The sequence below is a fragment of the Scleropages formosus genome, chromosome 2 (genome assembly GCF_900964775.1).
Source record: "Scleropages formosus chromosome 2, fSclFor1.1, whole genome shotgun sequence".
NCBI lineage: Eukaryota > Metazoa > Chordata > Actinopteri > Osteoglossiformes > Osteoglossidae > Scleropages > Scleropages formosus.
Window position 1 is genome coordinate 6,372,872 of NC_041807.1, and position 18,570 is coordinate 6,391,441.

Below are 18,570 nucleotides of genomic sequence, written 5' to 3' on the forward strand. Positions count from 1 at the left end.
GGTATTCCACACTCCCCATGAAGGTGGACCCACTACTTCCGCCCGATCAGCTGTTCTGGTGTCAGAATCTCTGCGGGGCATTTAGCATGTAAAACGTGATGGAAAATCAAGCTCGAAACAGCCCTTCAAGCCATTATGCCAATGAGGGGTGGAAAAGGGTCTCATCAATTATACATGGAGATGGCTGTAATTAATAGAATTCCTTGTGCCATGTTATTTTTGGGAGTATTTCTGCAGGGCCATTTTTGTAAGGAGTGCCCGTTTCATTTATATACACATCTGACATATCACAGAGGTGGGGAGTGAGGTGGGTGTGGTTCTTGCATCATGTAATGTTTAGTGCAGAACCTATTCAGGGAGTTTGCGGCATCGCTGAAGACATTGCTCCTAGAAGATGTTTGGTTACAACTTTCCAGATCCTGTTACCCACTGCTGCCCTAATCATCCCCATATTCCTGAGTGCTTTTGTAGTGAGCAAATCAGGTGATTCTCACCTCAGTCAAGGAAATGTGACCACATCTGATAGTGTCTGTCCCAGTGGTTTGTCTTCAAGGCCCACTGGCACATGAGGTAATGCCTTTGGACCCTCAACCACATCACTTTGGCAGTGTAGAGTCAGAGGCTTGTCACAGCCATTAGCAAAGAGGAAACTTGGTCTGGTAAAATGTCACGTCCCTGACTTTATCGAACGGGAGAAAAACATGGCACCGTTGACGTGTGAATCTGATGCTTAGCGTTACACACTTATTCATGTGGAAAAGTACAGTTTTAAATTTTTGCATTTTTAGTACAGAATGTTGTTGTACTATTCTTATAGAAAAGGATTAGTGGTGGTTGCTAGAGGGTCTCCATGAACACAAGTCACTTGCTTGTGCTTAGTAAGGCAAGCAATAGAGCCCAAATGGTGGAATCAACAACAAAACAGTGCTATAGAACCTTCCTTCAGGGTTGACAAGGAGACTGGGAAACACCGTATCAGTACAAATTTCCTAATGCAGTGGAGAGAGACTGGTATATAATAACCCCGTACACAACTAAGAATAGCTTAGAGTTAAAACAGTTTTTTTAACAATGCGTTCTGAGATGTGATCAGAAAAAGAAACATGCAAATTCAAGATTGCCTCAAACCCTTTCAGAATGGATTAATTTCTTCTTTCAGTGTAGGCAATTATTGTTTTGGTTATTGTATCATGTCAAAGCAAATGAGAGCTGTGCAGCTGGTTCACATAAACATATCTGTGCTATCTGGTCTAAAATGCCTTACTCCATACTGTTCGTACTGATTTACCATCTATCACTTCAGTTGCTTTTTGTAAAAAAGCTTAATGATGGCTCAGTGCTAAAGGCAGTGTTCGGTATTCCATTGCTTTATACAGCACAGCTCTTCTGGTGGAAAAGCAAACTAATCATGTATTGTTATGTAGGTGCAGAGCCATGTTGAATTCTCATGACTGTGACCCGAAACTGTCATCTCCCATGAATGCGTTTAACCCAATCGTAGAGACCGGACTCTCTGGAAAGGTTTCTAAATGCCAAGGTCAATTCAGCAGTAAATACATCAATTTTTTTTTCTAATAAATGTGTTGACTAGAAGTTGCCCAAATTACCTTAAAGAGCTTTCTAAGGGAAATTGCTATTGGTAGGGCACATTTTTAAATGGGCGCTGTAAACATCAGATGTGAAATCTGAACCCTCTGCGAAAGACTGGTCACCTCTTGTACTGCTGTGTATCTGGTTATGCCGATGGTGTGGGCGTGGCACAGATCAACTGAAATTTACCCAGAGGAGGATAGTTTCACCTCTCCAAGTGATTCTTCCAAAGTCAGAATTAAATCATCTGACTCATCATCCACAGTCATCAGGTGTAATGTAACTATAGAATCTACTGTGCTGTAGCTCTCGAAAGCTTGAGTTTCCAGGTTTGGCCACCAAATTTACAGCAGCAACAATACATGTTTGTATATGCAAATAGTTAAGAAAGAAACATTAATTGACTAAAGACACTCCTTACGCCTGTAAGATTGTGTGAGTGCCTTTGCTGTAAGTGTGAATATCATGATCACAAAGTGTGAAAGAACGGTAAGTGGTGGCACTTTATGCTCGTTGAATTCTCCTCATGGGATTTGCTTTAGAAGTAACACGCTGTTGCCATGATGTCCTGTTTTTTCTCTTAAGAAGAACGTTGTCTTTCATTTCATGTAGGGTATTGGCCATCATATCACAAAGGAATGATGATTGACCCCCTGTTCTTTTTACACTGAGTTGATTTTTCTGGGTGGTGGAAACACTGACAAAGGCCCAGGACCCTTCCATCCAGAGGTGTGTATGTGTGTGCATGTGTGTGTGAGCCCTTTATGGGCCCAGCAGATGCATCATACAAAGCAACTCCTGGCTATCTCAGCTTGGCACGCAGTTGCAGTGTAGGTCTGTTACCAGGGTATCTTGTGTTCAGATTAGTCTTGCTGCCCATTCATTGAAGATGTGAGCCAGGTAGAACTGACTGTGGCTCCAAGCCTTCCTTCTCTGAGAGCATTTCATGCTCTATGCGAGGCTGTGCTGTTTAAAACTAAGTGACAATTTCATCTTCATTAAAGCAAATGATACCAATGTTTTCTTACACTAAATTGCTCTGGATCAGCTATAAATGCACGCTTAGTGGTTTTGTAGCCAGTAAAGGTACTGCAATACAAAGCTGTCAGTCTTCTGCTGTGGATGTAGAAAGGCAAAGTAATCTATATGAATGGATTTGATAGCTTTGAGACTTTCTTGATCAATGCTGTACCTTTTTATAGAAAGTATTTTTTTTGCCAGTCAAACAATCCCACTTGATGTGGGCGCACCAAAAGTATAATTTTAGACATGCCTCCCAGACATCTATAGGCATTTCTCTGACAACACGCAGTACTGAATACCCAACTCACTTAATCAAGAATTCAAGTCTTCATGATGTGTACAGGACAGCATGGTGGAAGCAATAGTACCGGTACTTCACAGCTCTGAGGTTGTGGCTTTGGATCCAGCTCACTCTGTGTGGTGTTTCTGGGTTCACATGGTTTTCTCTGAGTGCTTCGGTTTCTTCAAGTCAGGTCAAGTGGGTTTTTATTGTCATTCTTTTATATAGCTTGTATACAGTGGAACAAAATGTCGTTTCTCTGGGACCATGGTGCAACACAGAAAATTAGAGGATCCGAAGTGGCCACTGCGTGCTACCGCGCCACCATCTTGGTGGTAGTTATAATTCCCTAAAACGTAGTATTTCAGATGAAGTCTTAGCATTGGCCTTAGTGTGTGTAGGGAGGAGAATAGATTTGTGTGATTACCTTACCACGGACTGGTGTCTTGTCCATGTTGTACTCTGCCTTGTGCTCTCTGCTTCTGGGGTAGGCTCTGTACCACTGCTGCCCTGCATGGCATTAGTGGTTATTGATGATGACCGAATGAAATATGTCTGCAGAATGGTACATTTAAATTTACATTTATTCATTTAGCAGATGCTTTTCTCCAAAGCAATGTACATGTCATAGAAAATACAATTTTTGCAAGTACAGTTAATTTGTTTCCTTCACCATATGCACCAATGTTCATCACACAAGTAGCTGCATAAAACTTTACTAGAATATTGTCGATTCCGGGGGTGCGGTGGCGCAGTGGGTTGGACCATGGTCCTGCTTTCCGGTGGGTCTGGGGTTCAAGTCCCGCTTGGGGTGCCTTGCGACGGACTGGCGTCCCGTCCTGGGTGTGTCCCCTCCCCCTCTGGCCTTACGCCCTGTGTTGCCGGGTAGGCTCTGGTTCCCCGCGACCCTGTATGGGACAAGCGGTTCTGAAAATGTGTGTGTGTGTGTGTATTGTCGATTCCTAATCATCTTCCTAGTACTTTTTTCTGGAGGTGTATATAAACATTTATGTTACATTGCAGGAGAAAAAGATTGATCTGAGCATTATCATGTATACCTTATGGGCATGAGCATTTATATCTTACATGAACTTATAAAATCATATTAGCTGATCCTTTTCCTAGAGTTTGAAGCACTGTGAACAGGGCTTACCTGTTTGAGAGACACTTGGAAGTAAGTGAGACGGCCCAAGATTTGAGGTGTTGCGCTCTGCATTTATTAAATGCTATATTTTAAAGATATGTACCTACGAAAGAGAGGGGGTGCGGTGGCGCAGTGGGTTGGACCACGGTCCTGCTCTCCAGTGGGTCTGGGGTTCAAGTCCCCCTTGGGGTGCCTTGCGACGGACTGGCGTCCCGTCCTGGGTGTGTCCCCTCCCCCTCCAGCCTTACGCCCTGTGTTGCCGGGTAGGCTCCGGTTCCCCGTGACCCCGTATGGGACAAGCGGTTCTGAAAATGTGTGTGTGTGTGTGTGTGTGTACCTACGAAAGGTAAAGCATGGAGGTTCTCGGTTATGGCTCCGTTGTGGTGGAACGACCTCCCCCTCTCGCTCAGAACTGCTGAATCTTTGTCCACATTTAAAAAGGGTCTTAAAACTCATCTCTTACGGATTCACTTCACCCATGATCTCTTAAGTTCATGCAAGGTATAAGTGTTCACGATCATGCTCAGATCAATCCTTTACAGAGCCACTTCTGCAATGTAATTTAAATGTTTATATGTATGTCAAAAAAAAAAAAAAAACTACTAGGAAGGTGATTAGGAGTCAGCGATATTCTGGTAAAGTTTTATGCAGCTACTTGTGTGATGAACGTCGGTGCATATGGTGAAGGAAACTAACTGTACTTAAGACTCACACATCTGCAGATGTCTCTTTCTGCTAATGTAATGCACAAATTGTATTTTCTATGAGATGTACATTGCTTTTGAGAAAAGTGTCTGCTAAATGAATAAATGCAAATGTGAATGTAAATGTTTGAGATGACACGCATTGTTAAAGTTCTTGATAATCAGTGACTCATTGAGCAAACACTTGTTGAAACAAAAAGGTCAGACATAAGGCCCACCTTCAGCTGTCCATGTTTTTCCTGCTCCATCACATTTGTTTAGTTAAAGGGTGCTCTGCTACTTCATAAATCATCTTTCTACTTCCATCATTGAGATTGGCATTCAGATGGAAAATCATGTAGCTAGATATCACTGTTGCTGTTTATGGAGCATTGGCCATGTTGATGATTCAGTACTGCACAGCTCACAGACATTTGGCATCATTGGAGACATGGGAGAGGACATTGGTGTAGCACTGAAGCAAGGAGCAAGTGTGCTGTCGCTTCAAGTGCATGAATGCGTTGTAAAATTCACCACTGAAGATAACGAAAGAATAGGGAGAGTATGTGGATCTTACAGCTGGCAAGAATTTTTGTACCTTTAGTGCTGGTTGCAGAATAATGCCTCCCAGCTTCACTAGTCTTCAGGGTCAGTTTGAATGCAGAGATCAGAGACTAGGTCCTCTGTGTGTCTAGATCTAGCAGTGGATTCTTTTTTTTTGTTTTAACCCTGAATTGCATTTAGTTGCTGTTACAGACCTTCATACTGCCATTATTCTGTTGTACATCAGTGCCACATTCCTGTAAGTTGAATGCTCAGGTAAGGATGCCAGCTCCCTAACTCTTACAACTGGGCGTGTATCTGAGCCCCTTTGTCTTTGCTTTCATATTTTGCTTATATCTGGTTATAGGACTATTAGTGTTTGCTAGCTCCTTTGAAATGAGATGAGATAAGACGAGCTTCCTTTGAAAAGCAAAACCAATTATTTGGATGTGATTGATGGGCATTTTGGTGAATGTTGGACTGTGTGGTGTTATACAGTTGACAGTGTTTAAAAACAAAAGAAATGTATGTAAAGCTGCTTCTCCCTAAAGTTTCAGATAATTTGAAATGTGTTAAAACTGTACAGTTAAATGGTTAAAGGAACAGATTCTGGAATATGATGCTCTTTCATCAGAGCGGCAGTGACATTGAGCACCAGGCCAAAATATTCTTGGATGGACACGTTATGCTTGCTCAGTGCTATTGGAACACTAGTGTGTGATGGACAACTAGGACTGCTTGTGTGTGTGTGTGTTTCTGATTAAGTATCTATCAATCTGTACCTGTGTATTCTGTTAGTCTGTACTTATCTCCTTGTGTGTGTGTTTTTGTGCGAGTTCATTCCCACCCTAACTCTGCTGCCTTATGACCTCTTTATCGGTGTTTAGGTGTGACTGTAGATCTGTATCCATCTCCCACTTTTCCTGCTGGATGTGAGTGTTTGCCAGCTTGATACAGAAGTGATTTTTCTGTTTTGTAGAAGGTGCCGTGTGCACCAGTATTCAATATTTGTGCCCCATTCAGCAGTGTATAGACCTCCATAAATATTCTATGAACTTCTTCCTCAGTTTATCATGGCTTTTCAGGTCTGTGTGATTAATAATGTATGGTGTATAATCCTTGTTTAATTTTATTCCCTTCCAAGATTAGGTGCTATTTGACATCTGACTTCACGGTAAAAATTTACCTTCCTGGCAAGAAGCAATGAATTCTGGGTCTGTTTGATAAGTCAAAACCAGGATCCCTCCTCTTTTGATTGAGAATATATAGGATTGTATTTGTTTAGCCTTTTTGCTCTTCTCTTTTCATATGGGTCAGTGACATGTTGTGAAGGTCAAGGCCTTCCTCCAGCTGGTGCTTAATTGGTGAACAATGTCTGTTTAGGCTACTGACTGTTGGTGTTGTTTCACAGGCAAGTCGTTCTTTGCTGTGCTGCATTCAACCGCTGCCATCTGGATTGTTGAACCTCGACGTGATTGCTGTGAGCAGAATCCAAGATGGTGCAGTCTCAAATTGAAGTTAAACAGCATTGCTTAGTGGGTGGCATTCGCTCTGCTGACGTGCTTAGCATGATGCAGATCATGCCTGCTCGTGAGTTTACCTCGCTTTAGAGAGTCATTTAGATATGTTGTCCTTTTCCTGTTCTTCTCCGTTTCCATACGGTTCAGCACTTACTTGCCCACTTGGGCTGTGCTGGAGTCATCAATGAGTTTGATCAATAGTCACTACTTTCTCCCCAGTTGCTTGCCGGGCTCCTTCACTGCAAACTGGGAATGTGCGATTAGAGTGGGACAGAGTAGCCCAGCCATCCTCAGGACTTTTTCTACTGCTATTCGGTGTGATGAAGCGTTCAAGCAGTCCGTCAGAGTCCTAGAAATTCTACTGCCGAGGTCGACTATCAAAGACACGTAACAAGGAGACATGGCAGTGGAACTGAAACTAACCTTGTAACTTCTTTTGTGTCAAGCAAAGCTGTTCAGCTACAGGCTGTTATTGGTTGCTCTAGCTGATATTAACATTTGCATAATTGGCATGATTGTTTTGGATGGGGGGTGCATAAATACCGACAGGTTAAACTTCACAGTACGTCTTTTAGAGGATGTCATAAATGTCAGATTTCCCTAGCCTTTTGAAATAATTTCTGCAGATGTTACGATGTATATGCACATTATAGTCTATGTCTGCTTGTTGAGGTTCTGTAATTGTACACACACACACACACACACACACGTCTGAAACCACCTATCCCAAGCGGGGTCGGGGTGAACCGGAGCCTAACCCGGCAACACAGGGTGCAAGGCTGGAGGGGGAGGGGACACACCCTGGACGGGACGCCAGTTCGTCGCAAGGCACCCTGAGCAGGACTCAAACCCCAGACCCACCAGAGAGCAGGCCCCGGCCAAACTTATTTAAAATAAATAAAAATAAATTTATTAAAATACCTGGGTTTTAGTTTGAAAAATATTGAAGGGAAGCAATGGTGGGAAATATGACTGAATCTGTCCCAGTGTCCTTCATCTCAAAGTGGTATGCGAGGTGTTGGAAGCATTTACTGAGGATCGTTGTCTCGACCACTTGACACTTGGGCTAAGAAAAATAGCTCCTGCTACGGCGTCGAGCTGGCACAGGTGTCAAAGTGTCGTGAGAACGTCACACTTGTTTGGGCAGCTGTTAGGTAAGTTGGGTCTGGCCCTGCCAAAACCACAACTCCCCCAGCTGTCTGACTGTAAGCTCAGGCCTGTTTATTCAGCCACAGACCCTTTGAAAGGCCCCTTCGTTGGCACTGGCCTCCTTGGCTCACCTCAGACCTGCTTTGTCACCACCTCACGTACCACCACTTTTCATTTGTTTCAGTGCAAAGGTATTTAGAGACTAGGCTCTGTGTGTATGTGTGTGTGTGTGTGTGTGTGTGTGTGTGTGTGTGTGTGTGTGTGTGTGTGTGTTTGCCTGTTGTGCTCGGCTGAAATATCTATATTTTTAAGGAAAATGAAAGCAAAAGGACTGTAAACCATGAAAACTGATTATTATTTTCTTGGTTGGTTTTAAAAGTAGAAACGCAAAAGGTGTTTAATCTTTCAAGTGTGGTAGTGTTTTGCTGGTGTGGGGATAGGACTCATTTGTTGCACATCTAAATGAAAATAAATGTGAAGTCCAATCAATGATATTGAATGAAATGTGCGTGCGAGAGAGAGCTGTGTTGTATGTGCGCTGATGCATGATGTCGGGTATGTGCACATATATGTTGTCTGTGCTGCATTGGGGACTGGTCCCTTTGTTCCTTCAGAGCTCATTGCGGCACTTGGCTACAGGGAAGTACTGCCCATTTCTGCATCTAATTAAATTAAAAAGAATACTGCCTGGAGCTCGTGGCCGGCTTCTGTCGGAAGTCATTTGCACGCTTCTGTGTACTGCAAACCTGATTGCACCGAAACACTTAACAGGCAAAATTCGTACTGGGAATCCTTTTGCCTCCTTGTATGTACATGCTTGTTTGCATGTTTGTGCAGTACTTCACTGTGCATAATGTGTATAGATATGTACCTGTCAGCTCCCCCTTCCCGAGGCCTTGTGCTTATGCTCAATTCCGCTGCCTTTGTCAGGCCAAATGTGCATAATTCCACCTGTGGCCTGGAAGCTCATCAATAAAGTAAATGAGAACGAGTATAACGAGCACTCCTTTAGGCCACATTCCTCAATCCGGTGTCGTTTCCTCCAGCCCTGCTTACCTTCCCTGTGTTCGAACAATGTTATTGTTCAGTCACTCCTAATGACACCTGCCACCAGCTGCCATGTCTAATGGTTAGAGCTGCTCCCTTTGGGCTCAGAGGTGGCGGGTTTGAATCCCACATCCTGCCTTGAGCAAGGTAATTACCCTGTATTGCTCCAATGAAAAAATACCCAGATGTATAAATAGGGTAAATAATTGTAGGCATCTTAACATTGTATGTAACTTTGGACAAAAGCATTGGCTACATGAAAAAATGTACAAAAAATGCCCAGCTGTGGGACAAGGGGATAGTTTCATCTTGTGCACATACTTGAGGTTTGTGCAAAGTGTTCTCTCTGCTTCCTTTTTGAATACACACGCTGTAACCCAAATGGGCGAATTTTGGTAGGCTTTACACTGTATACCTTACAATTACTACACTGCATAGACTCTTCAAAGTAATATATTACACACTTGTCTAATCTACACTACAGGTTATTACATTATAGACTGTAGACATGCATTACCTTGACTGTACTGTAATATAGAATGTAGCCAATGCAAATTTTGTATCATATTAAATACTCACTGAGAGTGCTGTGCTCTTTAAAGGGTTATTAATCTGAGAGATGGGCTGCAGGATGCCTTGTGTGAAAGGATGGCTGAAGCCTTGATTTGCTTTATCTGTTTATTTTATCAATGAAAACAGATCTTGAATGACAATTCAAGAAGTAAACGTTACAGGATATCCAATTCATTGAAGCTGGGAGTTGGTTGTGCTCATCACAGCATATTAATAAATTGCCCCTGTAAGAAAACTGAGACAATTTGTTGTCTCTGAATTTCATGCCTGTATTATGCAATGGTGAAAGTGTCGCATTTTTTCCCGTTCAAAAACTGTCCTTGTTATATATGGGCTGCTCTGTGCTAATTGGGCCTTGGAGACAGGACCCAATTAGGAACACTTGCCTGTCTCACAGCTCTTTGAGTTCAGGAGCAGCCTGACCTACAATAAGTCGCTCACTGTGAGAAGTTAGCTAAGAGCATATCATTTCAGCTCTTAATGCAAAATCCACAGTTTGAGTGTCCTAACCTACTTCTCATCATCTTCTGTCTGCTTATGGGTATTCTTGGAAGACAGGGCTGTTTCTGTCTTACTCAGCATGGAATAAACATTATCTTAATGTAAATTTACAGCACAAGTGATAATTTTGACTTTCATTATCAAATCCTGTTGTCTATTTATCTAATTATTACACTCCAGTAAAATGGGCATGTTAAGCAATGGTATGAAAGATCAAGGTGATGGATGTATCAGAATTACCCCCTGCTATTCATAACTTAATATTTGCTGTTTGGCCCTCTTCTTAAGCACAGGTGATGCCTCCTGCCTTGGGACCACAAGCAAAGCCATACAGAGAGGCACTGGGAGGCCCATTGGCCTTAGCTCCTCTGCCTGTCATGGCCACATACAGGGATTGAACACCGCTGACATATTTAGTGCCTGCGCGGCCTGGCTTGCCCAACCATCTGTCTCCACAGAATGCAGGGCAGATCCAGCAGGCCAAGACGTGCTGGCGGTTCCCTCGCCAAACAACAGGGAGTCCAGGGGCAGACTGGCGGGCTTTGCTCTGGGGCTACGATGGATGGACACAGATTGTGTAGTGTAGGTTTAATGTCTGAAGATGGGGGGAGGGAGAGGAAGATGCTTCTGTCGTGTTCTTTTGATGCCTTTCTGCTGAATGGGTTCAGCTTTCTTTCCAGCAAGAGTACCTTTCTGTTTTTCTTCTTCAATCTGTGTCCTTTTAGAAGACTAGTGGAGACTGTTTTCAGCTGGCAAGAAAATGGCAATGTTTGCTGCTATTGTAAGAAATGAACATCAGACTTATTGATAACTACTGGACAGTTTCACCGCATTTTATCACATGTTATAAATGTCAGATAAAAATAATTGGTTTTATGCAATGAAAGATTAAATGTACTTTTGTGGATTTAAAAAGAAATAAGTGCTAGGACTTTGTGTATGACTCCCTCATTCATCTGGACACTCCGAGGTCGATGTGCAAGAACTGTACTTCTCAGCAGTGGCCTACAGGCACTAAATCTGCAATTCTGTATGCTGGTATCATTGTAGGGAGGTCTGCACATTCATATTGTAGGTTTGTCTGTACATTTATAATGCTGTGGCTGTTGTGCATTCCTTTTGGAACAGTAATGCTGAGCTGTCAGTCAAGCAGGAACTGTTGCCAGTTTGCTCATGGAGTGTTCAGTAGTCTGCTTGTTCCTTGCTTAGTGAATGCTTAGTTCTCTTCCTGCCAAAATGCTGAAAGAGGTCACCTTTCAATACGTTTAGCTACTCAGCAGAGTCCTCAATCACTGAGCCTGTATTCAGCCTCTTAGGTGAAGGAAACACCCATGAGGCTAATCAAATTTCAGTGGCCCGACAGCAGTGGATGATAGCAATCTTTGACTCTCCAGCAAGACATGGAGGTGGCAGGGATCAGTCTACCTTGCCGCCAGTCAGTAGGGCTTGTTTTTGCTGTGACATGGCACTGGTGATTTGGTGTTTGCTGCTTCAGGACTGATGGACAGGTCTCCTTTTCTGAAGAAATCCACAGTCTCTTCTTCCAGTGGTGTGACACACTGTAGCCCATTGTGTGACACCACAGTGTCATCTTTAAACAGGTGCTTTATAAATAGACTGAGCAATCAGAGGGAGCAGTGCACTGCAAAACAAAGTGTTCATATTGACCGTGGCTTAAAAAAATAGCATTCACTAAATCAGGCATCGCAGGGCATCTGGCTTTCTTAAGATGTTGTGAGGAACAACACAACTGGCATTAAATCAAATGTAGTGTCAGATCCAGTGACTGCACACATTAAACTCACTGTGTATAAACAACTCACATGTGGCTGTTTGGAATAAGTTGTGTGGGAGAGTCTCATTGGCAACTGATAAATGGAAGGTGGACGGGAATAGGTGTGGCCCAGTCCACTCTGTGCTTGACAACTTGCACCTGGCCTTCACATCCTCGTGTGTTGCTGTTAGCACCATAGCTGCTCTGCTGGGTTTCCAGCACAAGGCTGCCAGGAAGCAGGTCTGCACGGGCTGGACCATTAAAATGTCACAGTGACTGCTTCATGTCTTATTGTGCTGCTGCAAAGACACGTGTACAACAGTGTTCTTAAGTTGATAAGATATGTATCTGTGTTAATGATAAGTATGAAGAGAAGGTCTGACTGCGTTGCTGGGTTTTGCGCATACTTTAACTTGAAATGAATCTGATCAGATGTTCTTGAGAATATTTGCTGAATCAGTTGGATCCTGCTTGGGACAAACAGTTTCAGTCAGTGTGTGTGTGTGTGTGTGTGTGTGTGTGTGTGTGTGTGTGTGTGTGTGTCTGTGAGTTTGGATACTTTGGTGAAAAGTATGAGTTTATGTGTCCTTAGTGGCTGTTCCCTGCATTACCTTTGGATAGCTGCTCCAACAATTGCTTGTGAAGTGTGGGGTTGACTACACCCTGGGTGGCATACCAGCCCATTGTAGAGCAAGCACACACTCTGTCACTCACACACTTGAATACTAAGAGTCATTTCAACACTTCGTCATGGGTTCAAAATAATTCTAAATGCACTTAAGGGTGAACAAATTAATTCAGGATTTAAACTCTTTAGGTCTTGGTCCTAAATCTCACTTCCTAAATTTGTAATATTATTCAGAGCCATTGAGTCATTTATTTAAAGAAGTCAGAGGCAAATTTGACTCCTTTGTGAGCTCTTGTAAAGTTATGCAATTACCATGGATAGATGTTCTCCATTCTTGCACCATGGTGTGCTGTTTGTGCTCCGTGGCTGAGCATTTCTTTGTGTCTTTTATGTCGTAATCGCCAGACACATGGCTTCTCTTTTGTTGACTCGTACCCACTGACCTTATATGTCCATGATGCATATCATGACAGCCTCATTTGCCTGAAGCAGCAGGAGAATGATGGGGAAAGGAAAGTGACAAGACAGATCTCATGTGCACAGGCAACTACATCTGAAGACCTTTTAAGCATCTCACACCATAGTCTGTTGTATACAGTCCTTCATTTTACTCTTCCACATGAGTAATGGGTACAAAGGTGAAGTTCAAGAAACCAGACAAGCTAATGGTTTAAATTTTCCCTGTAATTTGAGCATGATTCCAGCATTTGGTTCACATTCTTTAAGGTCTTCTGTAGTGTGAACTGATTTTCAATGAGGCACAATCACATTGTTTACGGAGTGAAATCATGGTTATTTTCTCAGTGGCGTGTTGAATGAATGGGGACAATCAGGTGCAATCTCAGTGGCACAGGTGTTTGCTGCTGTACCTGCCTTCAGTGTAAATATATCAGCCCCATGGCTCTCTCTTATCCTGCCTGATATTGTCTCAGCCGGAAGCTATTAACATTGAATATTCTGCATTGTTAAAGTCTTGCTGTCTTCAGTACAATGGGTAAATGATGGCAACTTTGAAGTGAGTCTGTAAGAACAAAAGGTTTTGTCATTACAAAAAAGAAAACTGGAACCTGTGGCTTTTCCCAAGAGTATTTCCATAGTGTCAGGCAGGGTTTGTTTCATTTCTCTCCTGGCCTCTGCTCTGATGAGAAACCCAAAGTAATAAGAAAGGTAGGTGTGTGCATTTTTCCTCCGGCACATTCATAGCTGATCTCAGACCTGCTGTGTTTCTTCCATCTCTTATTTGAAAAGCGAAAAAAGAATAGATTTGTGAGATGTTGAGTGAAGGGAGAGGTAATGTGAACAAACTGAAAAATTCACTCTGTAGATGGAGTTGAAGAGGACCAGCTTGTTCATTGTCCCCTAGCTGAGCTCAAGTTCTCTGTGCATTAAATACCACATGATGATCAGCGTTGCAAACATGGGACACCGGATAGGTTCGTGGAGAGGCTATAGGAAGGAAATGAAGATTAAGCATCTGTGTCATGTTCAGGGAAAACAGAGTAAATGCCAGCGAAGACACATAGACACTTTAACATGGATGTCTACTATTTTCCCTTGGTGTGCTTGGTCAAAAAATGGTGTAGCTTCTGTTCTGAAGTTGATCTGGTAGGAAAAACTGCGGTCACAAGCTGTTCGCCTTCAGTTTTATAGTCATAGTAAGATTGCGGGAAGTTTACTTAAGGAAGTAAACTTGAAACTGTGTGCTGTGTCAGCTTCGGATTGGAGGGTCTCCTAAGCAAAAATACTGGGCTGCTTGTATTATTGAGGAATGACATGAAAACACTGGCAGAACATCCAGGGGAACTCAGGGGAGCTTGCTTGGTAGCGGGTGGTATCCTGGTGGCTTTGCCCCATCTACTTTGGTGGCAAATGTCAAGATGTAAGGTGTGTTCTGCATATGGCTTTGGATGTCTCTGTGTTGATTAGCATAGAACCACATCCACTGTTTCTCTTTGGTTTCATCGCAAGGATGATTACTTTCTGAGCAGCTGCTCATCTCTCTATTGCTCCGTTTTCTCTAGCTTGGTGTCACAGAACCAAAGCAGGGTGGTGAGGGTAGCATGGGACAAAGGCTACACTGGGTCCGTTAATGTGATAACCATTGCTGGTGAACCGCCATAATGAGACAAGATGTGGGAGCCCCATAAAGGAGCAGGGGGCACATGCCTGAGGAGATTTGATTTGTTTTATTTGCAGATGAAAAGGACTCAAACAACTTAATAGAACTGCCAGCGCTTGCCAATGGCGTGTGTATAAAATCCGTATAATTCTCCTAATTGCCGTTGTAATTGGCGCATCCCTTTCTATGTCCTCTGTGCTTGGCTTCATTGGATGACTGAAATGTGCAGGAAGCAAACCTTTGCTTATTAAAGTGGGCTATAAGGATGAGTGATGAGTCACGTTGTTTGGAACCATGAGTTACTTAAGCCGTTTGCCTGGCTGCCGCTGGAGAATCAGAAAATCAGTCACGTTACGCTGGAAGGTTTCCTTGTTGGCGATGAGGTGGCAAAGGGCTAGGGGACCCATCAAGAGCCACAGGGGCTCCTCAGCAACGTGTGCATGCACTTCTTCTGCATGACCTCCAGGCAGTCCCTCCTTCATGCATTTTGAATGCACACATTGTTTGGCCAAGGAGAATCTTTCTGTAATGTTTCATGGTGTCTTCGCTACTTATTATGTTATTTCATTTCCATTGACATTTAAATGATGCATTTTATTTGAGTTAGAGTCAACAGGAGCATTCAAATTCCAGCACATATTGTTCTTTCTGCCCTTCACGACCTCCAGTGTGTGCTTGGTGCTTCTACCTTGATAAAGTCGGCTGTGTAGTTTTATCAGCTCGTATTTTCCTTCTCCTGTCCCAAGTTGGTTTGGGTCTAGTCGTGAAGGATTAGTTCGATTATGCGGCGGGAGAAAGGACACACACTGCCCTTCCCCACCCCCAACATAGGGGTCCATCTTTTCTCTCACTGGCACCTTCCCCTCCGCACAGTGACACTGTGGTAGTAGAGGGACATTAAGAGCTGCTGGAAACACCACCCCCCCAGTCCCCCCCCTTACCAGCACCAGGGACATCTGGGATGGTTTTCCCATTATAGCAGCACTCAAGCCACCACAGAGGTCTACAGTGTGTCTGGATGAAGGTCAGTAAGCATTCTGACACTCTGCCCATGGAGGCACTGTCTTAACTGGGTGTCCAGGGCCGTGCTGAGTTGGGGAAGTGTACTTGTCCGTGGGACAGTCTTACTGAGCACATTGTCAAGTTATGCATTAAATTTCACTTCGGCAATCGGCATTTGAAACCGTCATGTGTCTGTATATGTATGCAAAATGCAACAAAACGCGTGCACCTCCTCTTGGTGTTAAAAATAGACTACTCTCTGATCCCCATGACACCAAATTGTTACCATGGTAGCCAGCAGAAGATTAATAAGACTCAAGGCTTTATTTACACATTTTTTGGAATCCTGTGACTGTCTCTTCCACTGCAACAAAATTTGTTCTCAGACAAGGCCCAAAGAGGTGGTGCAGTGAGAAACCGTACTGTACTGAAAACCTACTGTACGACACATGAAGTCAGTGCATAACATAAAGCGCATATTTATGTATGGAAAATCCAGTTTATAAATGGAGTTATTTATTTGAAGGGGGCATGGTGGCACAGTGGGTTTGGCCTGTGCCTGCTCTCTGGCAGGTCTGGGGTTTGAGTCCCGCTTGGGGTGCCTTGTGACAGATTAGCGTCCCATCCTGGGACGATTTAAATTAGATTTAAATTTTACATCTTTTAAGTGTTTAAGTAAAGTAATAATCCAGTGTAAATGTTAGCATGTACTACTATCAAATATAGTATGTTTATTACAATTTATCAAGTATAAACCCGATTCCTCCTCGCCTGTACTGGATGAAGGTAGTCACCCTGAAGTGACACAGCAATAGCCGTAGTAGTACCCTGCTGTGTAAAAGAATACATTATGGTAAACTGAACCGTCCAGCGCAGTAAGCTGATTTGAACATATGTGCAGTAGGTGCCTGCTGAGTAGAGGCTAATAGTAGGTGCAGACTGTCAGTGTTGGTGCTTGAAAAAGTAAAAGCCATTGTCACAAAGCTGCTCTGACTCATTCTAGTTGTCACTTTAGCTATTTTGCCCTCCTCATTTCCTGGGTTAATTTTCTCACCCTGGCAGTGCTTTTGCACCATTCTTTTCTATTGTCTAGTCTAGCGCTGTCAGTTTGAGGACGCCCTGTCGCTTGGGTGACAAAATTGTTTCTTCACATGCTGGCGTTGCGCTCTGACCTGGGAGAAGCAGAGAGGTGAAGCAATGAATTGGGCTGCCACCCTCTGCTTACCTGGCATTGTGCGGAACTCTTCCCCATGAGGGATTTGCTAAGTGAAGGAGGTGGACTGGGGCTCCCGTGTTTGGGTTTCAGCTCCAGGGAAGAGGACACATGCAGAGCTGGTGACCTTCAGCAATCCACCTGAACCAGCCCCTGGTCCCCCCAGCTCCACCTTTGAATGTGATGCACAGGGTAGTGTGTTTATTAATTATTATTTGTTTCTTTTCACAGCAGATCCCTGTGACAAATGTTCTTTAGCAGGCGCCAGTAATCCCCCATTGTCGGCGTAATGGGCTCTTGTTGCATATTATGGATAGTTCTTGTGTACTGGCCCACCAAGCATGGGGCGTTACAATTAATATACGGGGGTGTCACAAACTCTGGAGAAGCTACAGAACGCTCCATAATACCTCTGCCTGGATGGCATCCAAGCTGGGGTACTATCGATGTGATCTGTGTGCTAGGATCAGATTTAAACGAAAAGATCTGCGGACGTTACTGTGGGTTACACAGCTTTGCATTACATCTGCAGCATCTGCCTTTGTCTTATGTGGCTCACTTTAGCTCCTGCATTATGGAGCTCTTGTCCTGTCACAAGTCAAAATTCCTTTCCTACTCTTTAACACTTATGCACCACACTTAGTGAAAAAAGCCACAGAAGAGCCTGCATTTCAATGAAAAAGGAGAGCTGCTTCCATACATACATACACACGCATGCACACGCACACAAGGAGGAAGTAACTTGCAGCAGGATACAGAGGTTGGTGGTTTGAGACCTGGGAGGAGGCCTGCTTTTCCACACTTAGAAAAAGTTTAGTGCAGGTAGTGTCACGGTTAAAGCTGTTGCCTTGCTGTTACAAGTGCTAGGTTCGAATCCCTGCTCAGTTGTTTTGGAGAGACGCATCAGCTCAATGAGTAAAAATTATTCTGCTCTATAGCTCATTCTGTGCCATGTCTGTCATGATGTAACACAATGCATTGCAGTGAATACATATAGGTGTGTGTGTGTGTGTGTGGTGTACATTTCCCTGCGCAGAGAAGCTAACGGATCCGGACAGAATGGCTTGCCATGTGTCTCCTGGTGTCCCCAGCACTGCCACTCTGCTTGTTGCAGATTCAGGCTTTTCAGTCTGCCTCCCCTGGCACCCCTCCAGCAGCCTGCAAGCGCCGTCTCCTTGGAAACGGCTGGCTCGTGTGGCAGCCGATGTGGACTTCCTGCCACCCATCTGCCCTCGGCGGCGTCGGTGCAAGGCAGTGGCTCCTTCCTGCGGATCAAGCTTGGCTTAGGCCCCCGGGGGGGTGGGGGTGGGTCGATCAGTTATGCGCTGACACTAAGCATGATTTGCATTTTTTTGTGCCTGTGTTCGCATTTAACTGCCACAAGAGATTGGAGAGAAAAGGGGCGTGGCCTCTGAGAGGGTGCCTCTGTAGAAGCATGTGCGGCAGAATGCTACCATATAACGTATCATGCTGTGCACCGTGCTCCTACGTGTAGCTGCCTGCTACACGCGCTCCTTCTATAGCTTCTCGTAAACACTACTCTCTCTGTGCTCTTACTATGAAGGGATCTGTGGAAAGCAAATGTCGCAGAAGAATTAACACCCTTTGGTGGCTGTTTATTATCAGTGGCTCTAGGGCACCTTGGATTTCTATACTGTTGAACATGGTCAGCCTCATACTTCTAATTGCTTTGTCCATCTGTAGCTGCTACTAAACGCCCACATTTACATTACTCTGCAATAGCAGGCAGATATTGTTTTTTTTTACTTCTTTCTTACATT

General features: G+C 43.8%; 1 protein-coding gene across 9 annotated transcripts in view; it reads left to right on the forward strand.

Annotated features, from left to right (window-relative positions):
- Window positions 1-18,570, forward strand: part of ppfia4 (PTPRF interacting protein alpha 4) — an 86,967-nt gene that overhangs the window by 1,955 nt on the left and 66,442 nt on the right. The gene's annotated exons all lie outside the window — the stretch shown is intronic.